Genomic DNA, 9,823 nt, shown 5'->3' on the forward strand with positions numbered 1-9,823 from the left:
TCCCAGTTCAATTAAGGCAACTTGCATTTATATAACTTTATAATTATAAAAAAACAACTTCATTGGAACAGAATTTATAACTGAGCTACACAAAATTTTAAGGCAGATGTACAAAAGTCTGTTCAAAGGGATAGGTTTTAAGATGTAACTTAAAGGGGAAAATAAATGTTTAACAGAGAATTACAGAGCTTGGTGCCACCTAAAGATATAGTCACTGACCAATGTCACTAAATGTGTTATGGTCCAGAGGATCTGCAATGCTCATGATCCAACAATCCTCAACTCCTCCGCCCGTGAATTACAACTGATTTTCTCTGCGAGGGCAAACCCCAATGGTGAAATGAATGCTAGAACAAAAATGGCCCATCTTCTCAGGTGCTGTTCAAGTTCTAGCCTTAATCTATGTAAAGCTGTTTGGACCAGGTCCAAGGCCTGATGACATCCTGATCTTAGCTGAGACAATGTTTAAGTCCTTTATTAGGAGTTGAAAATGTAGGAAATACTCAGCAGGTCAGAAAGCATCTGGGAAAGAGAAAGAGTTAACATTTTGTGTTGAAAACCCTTCCTTGGAGACACAAGGACCTGCAGATGCTGGGATCTGGAGCAAACAACAAGCTGCTGGAGGAACTCAGCAGGTCAACCAGCATCTGCTATTCCTTTCCCCACTTTCCAAATTTGCAGTGTGCATTGTCAAGAAAACAATTGCCAAATTAATAGGTATTTTCTGGAAAAGCTACCAGTCTCCTACACTGCACATAGGTGAAGAGATAGAGAGAAAAGAGGAACATAACATGGAAAGGGGGGCACTATTACAAACGTAATTTCAATGTCTAATTGGTAATATTTTTCTTGTTCTATTATCATCAGGTTTTCTTGTTCTATTATCATCAAATCACGAATAAAGAAAATCACTCCGAATATCTTTCTGTGCCCTTTCTATCACATCTGCCACCTTTAATATTCACAAACTAAGGAATAGAATACAGATAATTCTAAGACAATAAATATATAGCTAAACGAAAGCATTTGTTGTTCAAAATGTCTACAGTAATATTTTTATTATTCTCTGCCTTTTATGCTAAAGCTGATCGTCTTACTGCAGTCAACTCTGAAGGTATTTTACAAAACACTTGCCAACTGTAAAATCACTAAGTATTATGAATTGCTGTCCAGCAAATATTTCAAAACAAGAGTGATGGAACATTGTTGAAGTAAAATTTAAACTCCAATGGCAAAATTTCCAGACAGAAACAAAAAGATTAGGATTATTGCTCCCCCGAAGCCAAACACCCTTTCTCATGTCCAGACAATGTTAATACGTTTGTTAAAATCAATGTTTTATGGTTCATAAAGGCACCAATAGAACTCAGTTGCTTACCAATTTAACATTGTTACTATTTATAAGGATTATTTTTGTAAACACAGGCTACACAAAGATCTTGCTTTACTTAAACTTTAAATATTTTAAAATATGTGGAAGTGTGATCTTGTTTATTTCAGTCAGAACTCAGAAATAACCATGAACAAAGAGGATTAAAATTGCTGACATTTTGCAAATACTGTACCAATAATAATTTGAAGAATGTTACAAATAAATCTTACATTTACGGTCAAAAAATGTGCTAACCTAGAACCTACACTCTAGTTATGTGGATTCTGAGGTGCCTAATAAGGCCAATGTAGGAACCAACAGATGAGTCAGAGGGGTACTCAACATAAAGCCCAGATAGATAGTTTGTGAAATGGTGTGCTTCTTCTGTGCCTTAAACAGGGCTTCTATAGTGTTCCCAAAACTTTCCCAAATGCTCCTTCTCTACTTTCGATGGTTATACCTAGACCGGAGTTTACCAAGAGACAGTGGGTATACTGCCTTTCTTCAAGGAAGCTTTGAGCATATCCTGAAAACATTTTTCTATCCTTTCTGGTAATCTTTTCCCAGTGTAGAGCACAAAACGGAGTACCTGATTCAGGATTCCGATGTTTACACAAACTGCATGAATATAACCAGAGCCTCAATACTGGGGACGTTAATTCACATCCTTCCAGTGAAGTTGGAGGATTTTGTGGTGGTGATATTTTTTTTGGATTACACGCTGCAAAGAGTCCTGATCTCAGCAGCATATATCAGGGTTAAGATAACGACTTCTTTGTAGACCAAGAGGTTTATGTCATGTCCGATGTGTTATTTTTCAAATACCCTATTCCTCAATATCTGCATCCCAGGGTACATAAGGAAGTGACTCTAGAAATCGTGGATGCATTGATGATAATTTTCCAAAGTTCTATAGATTCAGGATCAGTTCCTGTGAATTGGAGGGTAGCTAATGTTATTCCACTTTTTAAGCAAGGCGGGATAGAGAAAACAGGCAATTATAGACCAGTTAGCCTGACATCGGTGATTTGGACGGGTTGGGTGAGTGGGCAGATGCATGGCTGATGCAGTTTAATGTGGATAAATGTGAGGTTATCCACTTTGGTAGCAAAAACAGGAAAACAGATTATTATCTAAATGGTCTCAAGTTGGGAAAAGGGAAAGTACAACAGGATCTGGGGGGTCCTTGTTCATCAGTCAATGAAAGTAAGCATGCAGGTACAGCAGGCAGTGAAGAATGTGAATGGCATGCTGGCCTTCATACCAAGAGGAGTCGAGTATAGGAGCAAAGAGGTCCTTCTGCAGTTGTACAGAGCCCTAGTAAAACCACACCTGGAGCACTGTGTGCATTTTTGGTCCCCTAATTTGAGGAAGGACATTCTTGCTATTGAGGGAGTGAAGGGTAGATTTACAAGATTAATTTTTGGGATGGCAGGACTGTCATATGCTGAAAGAATATAGCGGTTGGGCTTGTATACTCTGGAATTTGGAAGGATGAGGGGATCTTATAGAAACATATAAAATTATAAAGGGTTTGGACACTCTAGAGGCAGGAAACATGTTCCTGATGTTGGGGGAGTCCAGAACCAGGGGCCACAGTTTAAGAATAAGGGGTAAGCTATTTAGAATGGAGATGAGGAAATACTTTTTCACTCAGAGAATTGCGAGTCTGTGGAACTCTCCGCCTCAGAGGGCGGTGGAGGCCGGTTCTCTGGATAGTTTCCAGAGAGAGCTAGATAGGGCTCTTAAAGATAGCAGAGTCAGGGGATATGGGGAGAAGGCAGGAACGTGGTACTGATTGGAGATGATCAGCCATGATCACATTGAATGGCGGTGCTGGCTCGAAGGGCTGAATGGCTTACTCCTGCACCTATTGTCTATTGTCAATAAACAAAGAGTGTGCTGCTGCATTGAAGGTAGTAGTTAATGCCAGCCTTCTCTGAAGGGTCGCTTCCAAGATAAGAAAATGGACTACATTTTCTATGATTTCTGTTGAATTGATGTATGGTACAAGGGTAGAGGGGTAAGGGGAGGGACAGATTGATAGAAACTTTGTCATGAAGATATTGAAGTATTTTCTGGTATGCTTTAATGTAATAGCTTAGAGCTCAAAGATGTGTGTCATCTGAGCTGGAGTAACTCAACAGGTCTGGTTGCATCTTGGGAGAACAAGGACAGGTGACATTTCGGGTTGAGACCCTTCTTCAGACTTTTCTTTCTTTTTACATGATTGTACATGGTGATGTTCACGTACACCTGAAGCCCTTGTCTTTCTCACTGGTAGATGTTGTCAGTTTTGGAGATGTTCTAAGAGTAACCACCATGGCTGCACTATGCTGTATGTGAAGAACCATAGCAGCAATGTGGGTAATGCCAAACAATTAGCAGATACTGCTTTGATGGTAAGGCTCACCAGAGCCCGTTAAAAGGCTGTAAGCATGGCCTAATTTCATTCTGAGCTTCCAATACACCATTTTAGGTAGCAATATTCTTCAAACATAAAATAGTCTGCATAGATTAATTACAATGTCTTAATGTATGTTTAGTGCATGTTAGTGTGTTAGTCACAACTTTCTCAACATGTAGGGTTTTCTTCAAATAGTCCAGTTCTACCAAGTAAAGTCTTTAGTGACAATCAGTTCAATTCTGGCACAAGTTGAACAAAAGAAAATTGTTCCCAGATTGCAAATGCAAGGAGCCAGATTCAGTGTCAGCCAGTGCACCAGACGCAGCTGTGTATTGGGCCTGCATTCTGCAGGCCGTTTTAATTGCAGACGTTATCATATGCCAAAATCAGCTGTTTAAGAGGCCAGGAGTCCAAATGAACCATTTTCACTGCTTTCTCAGTTACCATAAAAGGCTGCTTTAAGTATCCTTGAAAGGGGAAACAATGAATACTTTATCTGATTTGCCGATATTTTATCACTGCCGTGCTCAATCTTTTAAAAAGCTCCTTAAATGTTAACGCATTTAGTTTATAACGAGTCTCTTCTGCCACCCAGTGGTTATAACTAATTTTATGGTTCAATGGTACTTTATTGTCACATGTACCAAAGCACAGTGAAATTCTGTTTTTTGCATACAGTTCAGGGACAATCCTACCGTTCATTAGATCAAACATTTTATTAACATGAATAAAATGAGTTATTTCACCACACAAAGCATGACCATTCAAATTATTATTTCTCATCAACATTATGTTTCATTAGCTACTACATAGTGATGATAAATGTTTTCTCGTTCCTTCGATATTGAAGCTAGTCTTAATGCAGCTTCTAACACGTCCGGCAGTACCTACATAGACATATTGTGCATATTGTAGCGAGTCTTATAACTTGCACTTGAATGCAATATATATGCTTTAAACTGGATTGGGGCGTTTTTGAAAGGGGGGAGGCTGTGCGATCACTGATCACTGGCCTTGGGGGTACCCGGTGAGAGAGTGGAGCAACCGAGTGGGGTGAGGGTGTGGAAGAAGGGTAGGAACTTTTTGAAATTTGATGTATTAAAATCATGTTTTAGTGCACACTGTAGAAGTATGATTTCAATGTTTTTTGTATGAAGTATTTTTAAGAGGTAACTTTTTAAGGGGTAACTTTATCCACACAAAGGGTGATGAGTGTATGGAACAAGCTGCCAGAGGAGGTAGTTGAGGCAGGGACCATCCCAACATTTAAGAAAAAGTTAGACTGATACATGGATAGGACAGGTTTGGAGGTATGGACCAAAAGCAGGTAGCGTAGCTGGGACATGTTGGGAAATAAACTTTATTCATAATTTTTCTTTAAACATGCAAAAATAAACCTGTGCAATAGTGTCATACACTGCCCCAATCTGCAAAGCAAACTTTTGCCAATCATGTAACCCCTTGTGGTGATATCCCCGGTAAAAACCGTGAATAAGAGTGAAGACGACTCTGTGCCTTCCCTAACTATTGTTCCATCTAGAGCGTGATATTTTAGCATCGATGCCCGGCCGGCAGCAGCCGGGGTCGTTTTTGGCAAAGATCCTAGAGGATCCTCTAGTATCTTCGGTTTTTGGGGGATGGCCTTACAAACCCAAAGGACACGTCACTTCCTACAATCAGAAAGTTGTACCGGATTTTTTTTGTCCCGTTAACTCGCTGGGTAAACAGGTAATTCCTTATAACTGCGGTCGCTGAACACCGAGTGGTCTGGAGGGTTAAACTGGCCATAACGCCTTCCTTCCTTCCTCCCTCCACATTACACCGCTCACCTGGAAGGTTCAGCTGTCTATTCACAGACTCTTCCCCCGCAGTCGGCAGTCTTTCCTCTCATGACATATCGGGGGCGACAGGGTGCAAATGGACAACCGCGGTGCTCATTTGGGCCTGGCCGTCCATAGTTCACACTCCGTCGAAGGACGACTGCCGGCGGGCGACGGTTGGCCCTCTAGATTCGAAAGGCAGCGCGAGAGCAAGGGGGTGTTAGGATGAGGTAGTGGTGGGGGGGGGGGGGGGGGGAGACGAAGGGGATGAGGGAGAGGGGTGGGGTGGGAAGGGGATGAGGGAGAGGGGGTGATAGGACAAAGAGGGGAGGGCTATGATAGGACGAGGATGGAGGGAAGGGGGGGTAGGAACAGGGGATAGAGGGGTGTAGGACGAAGGGAGGGGGGAGGGGGAGGAGGGAAATGTTAGGACTAGGTGGGGAGGATGTTAGGATGAGATGGGAAAGACGCGGTAGGTAGAGGAGGGGTTAGGAGGAAAGAGGAGAGGGGATGTTAGGATATGGGGGGATTAGGGAGAGGGAGTGCAAGGACGAGGGAGGAGACGGGATGAGGACGAGCGGGGCTTGGGAGGGGGGTTAAGATGGGGGGGACGAAGTAAGAAAGGGAGAGATAGGAGAGGGGGTAAGGACAAAGAAGAGAGAGGGTTAAGATGAGTAGGGAGAGGGGGGTGTTAAGGAGAGAAGGGTTTATGGTGAAGGGGAGAAGGAGGGAGCTTAGGACGAGGCTGTTTGCATCTTCTGTTCGACAGAAAAGGGAATGAAGGGTTTAAATGCATCTTGATTATGTTGGTAGGTTTCCTGGAGCAGGGTAAAGTGTAGATGAAAACAATGGTTGGGAGGCTGGTTTGTATGATTGGACTATATCTAGAACTGCAATTTCTTGCAGTCTTCAGCAGAGCTGTTGCCCAACCAAGCTGTGATGCATCCCTATAAGGAAAGACCGCGTTAAATAGAACAAAAGTACAGGTAGTTCTGCTACAACTTTCTTCTGCAGTTGTACAGGGTTCTGGTGAGACCACATCTGGAGTATTGTGTACAGTTTTGGTCTCCTAATTTGAGGAAGGACATCCTTGTGATTGAGGCAGTGCAGCGTAGGTTCACAAGATTGATCCCTGGGATGGCGGGACTGTCATATGAGAAAAGATTGAAAAGACTAGGCTTGTATTCACTGGAGTTTAGAAGGATGAGGGGGATTCTTATAGAAACATAAAATTATGAAAGGACTGGACAAGCTAGATGCAGGAAAAATGTTCCCAATGTGGGGCGAGTCCAGAACCAGGGGTCACAGTCTTAGAATAAATGGGAGGTCATTTAAGACCGAGGTGAAAAAAAACATTTTCACCCAGAGAGTTGTGAATTTATGGAATTCCCTGCCACAGAGGCAATGGAGACCAAGTCACTGGATGGATCTAAGAGAGTTAGATAGAGCTCTAGGGGCTAGTGGAGTCAAGGGATATGGGGAGAAGGCAGGCATGGGTTATTGATAGGGAACGATCAGCCATGATCACAATGAATGGCGGTGCTGGCTCGAAGAGCCGACCGGCCTCCTCCTGCACCTATTTTCTATGTTTCTATCTAATGCGTTTTTCTATCTAATGCGTCCTGGTATAGAACACCTCATCTTGGGCGGTGAAATATCTCTCTCTATCACTGTCTATATTTCTCGTTTCCCTTTCCCTTGACTCAGTCTGAAGAAGGGTCTCGACCCGAAATGTCACCTATTCCTTTTCTCCAGAAATGCTGTCTGACCCGCTGAGTTACTCCAGCTCTTTGTGGCTATCATCGGTTTGAACCAGCATCTGGTTCCATCCTACACAGTAAAGCACAAAAACAGGCCCTTTGGCTCATGAAGGGCTTCGACCCAAAACGTTGCCTATTTTCTTCGCTCCATAGATGCTGCCTCACCCGCTGAGTTTCTCCAGCATTTTTGTCTACATTTGGCTCATAATGTTAGATCTGAAGTTAAATTAACTCCTCTGCCTGCACGTAATTCATATCCCTCGATATCCTGCGCCTGAACCTACCACTTTGTGTAAAAATAACTTGCCCCGCACATTTCCTTTAAACTTTACTCCTCTAACTTTAACGCTTTGCCCTCCAGTGCTTTCAGATCTAACTGATCTATAACCTGTATGAAGGGTCTCGAGCCGAAATGTCACTTTCCTTCTTCCCAGAGATGATGCCTGTCCCGCTGAGTTACTCCAACATTTTGTGTCTACAGTATAAACCAGCATCTGCAGTTCCTTCCTACACTGCTGTGTCCTTTGACAGCCTTCTTCACTGTCTGCAACTCTACCAATACTTGCACGCTGTGTGCTCTTTTACAAGCTGACCCATTTACATTTTTGTCCATGTAATTTACATATTTCATAAACAACAGAGATCTTAGAGGTCCTGCAGAGCACTATTGATTGCAGACCTTCAGTCAGAATAACAATCTTCCATCACAACCCTCTTATCTTCTACAGGTAAACCAGTTCTGAATCCAAATTATCAAGTCACTGAATCCCATGTATCTTAATATTTTTGACTACTATGAGGGACTATGTTAAATGTCTTGCTGAAGACTATATTGATGACATGCACTTCCGTAGCCTCATCAATAGCTGCCTTCACCTAAAATAATTCACACAAAGCTATGCTGTTGGTCCCCGATTAGCCCGTTCCGTTCCAAATATGAGTAAATCCTATCCCTGAGTATCCTCTATAATAACTTCCCTGCCACTGAAGTGAGACTGACTGATTTATAACTTCCTGGATTATCTCTATTTCTTGCTTAAACATAGAAATAACATTGGCTACTCTCCAGTCCTACCGAGACTTCTCCTGTAGCTGAAGATATTTTTCAAAGCTCCAGCAATTTCTTCTCCTACCTCTCAATAACCTGGGATAGACCCCATCAGGTCTGGTGACATTCTCCTTGATGCTCTTCAAGAGGCCCAACACCAGCTCATTAACAGTCTCAAAATGCCCCATGCTGATCTTTCAGGTCTTTCTCCTTTTGGATGTGTGTGTTGTTTGTGGGTGTGTGTATATTGACGGTCAATCTAACTCGCGGTTTCATCGCTGACGGTCGATCCAGCTCAAGGTTTTTCAGGCGATGCCCTCGAGCTTGAAGGTCGAAGACAATCGCTGAAAAATCATGTTAGTGGGACAGGCCCTTTAATCTTGCACATGCTGCCTTTTTCTTTTTAGGAAAACCTAGGAAAACAAGATGGTTATCATTAAGAGAACAATCACGTATCAAATATATTTATTATATGTCATCATTAAATATATAACTAATATGCTTTGTAATTCTTCACTAAAAGTTAATCAGTGTGTGTATATATGTATTTTATCAAATTAAACTTGGTTTCTATGCCCTAATACTTTTAGCACAAGCCTACCCACAATTTTGTTATTCCTCCTTTGAAATAATATATTCTCATTATTCTGCTTGCAAGCCGAAATGACTGGTATTTCGCTTCAGTTAATATTTACAGTGTGTACATAATCTGATTTAAGTACAACAAAATAAACTTGATTTATAGAATATTAAATAAAGTTATTGTTTCAACGTCGTTCTCTGTTTTATCTCCAGAACGGCAGCCAATCCAAGAACAATTGCAGATGTGCCAGCAACGATTCCGTCTGTTCATGAAAACTGTACAGTTCAATATTTTATAATTTTATGATACCTGGTCCAAAGTCTATGAACAAGGAATATTGTAAAGATTTTTTATAGCATTCAAGGTGTCATTATTTAGAAACATAGAAAATAGGTGCTGGAGGAGGCCATCGGCCCTTCGAGCCAGCACCGTCATTCATTGCGATCATGGCTGATCGTTCCCAATCAATAACCCGCGCCTGCCTTCTCCCCACATCCCTTGATTCCACTAGCCCCTACTGCTCTAACTCTCTCAAATCCATCCAGTGATTTGGCCTCCACTGCCCTCTGTGGCAGGGAATTCCACAAATTCAATCCTCTCTGGGTGAAAACGTTTTTTTCACCTCAGTCTTAAATGGCCTCCCCCTCATTTGCAAACTTTGTTTGCAATAATGATGCACAACATGTGAAAATCAATGTTCTTAAGATGAAAATATCATTATAAAAATAGAAAATTATGGAAAACTCAACGTGTCAGTCAGCATTTTTAGAAGAAGAAATGGTCAACATTTTTGGGTACTACTTGCTACGTGACGTGACCCTTTCAGAAAAATT

This window comes from Leucoraja erinacea, chromosome 28, assembly GCF_028641065.1.
Source record: "Leucoraja erinacea ecotype New England chromosome 28, Leri_hhj_1, whole genome shotgun sequence".
In the NCBI taxonomy this organism is placed as follows: domain Eukaryota; kingdom Metazoa; phylum Chordata; class Chondrichthyes; order Rajiformes; family Rajidae; genus Leucoraja; species Leucoraja erinaceus.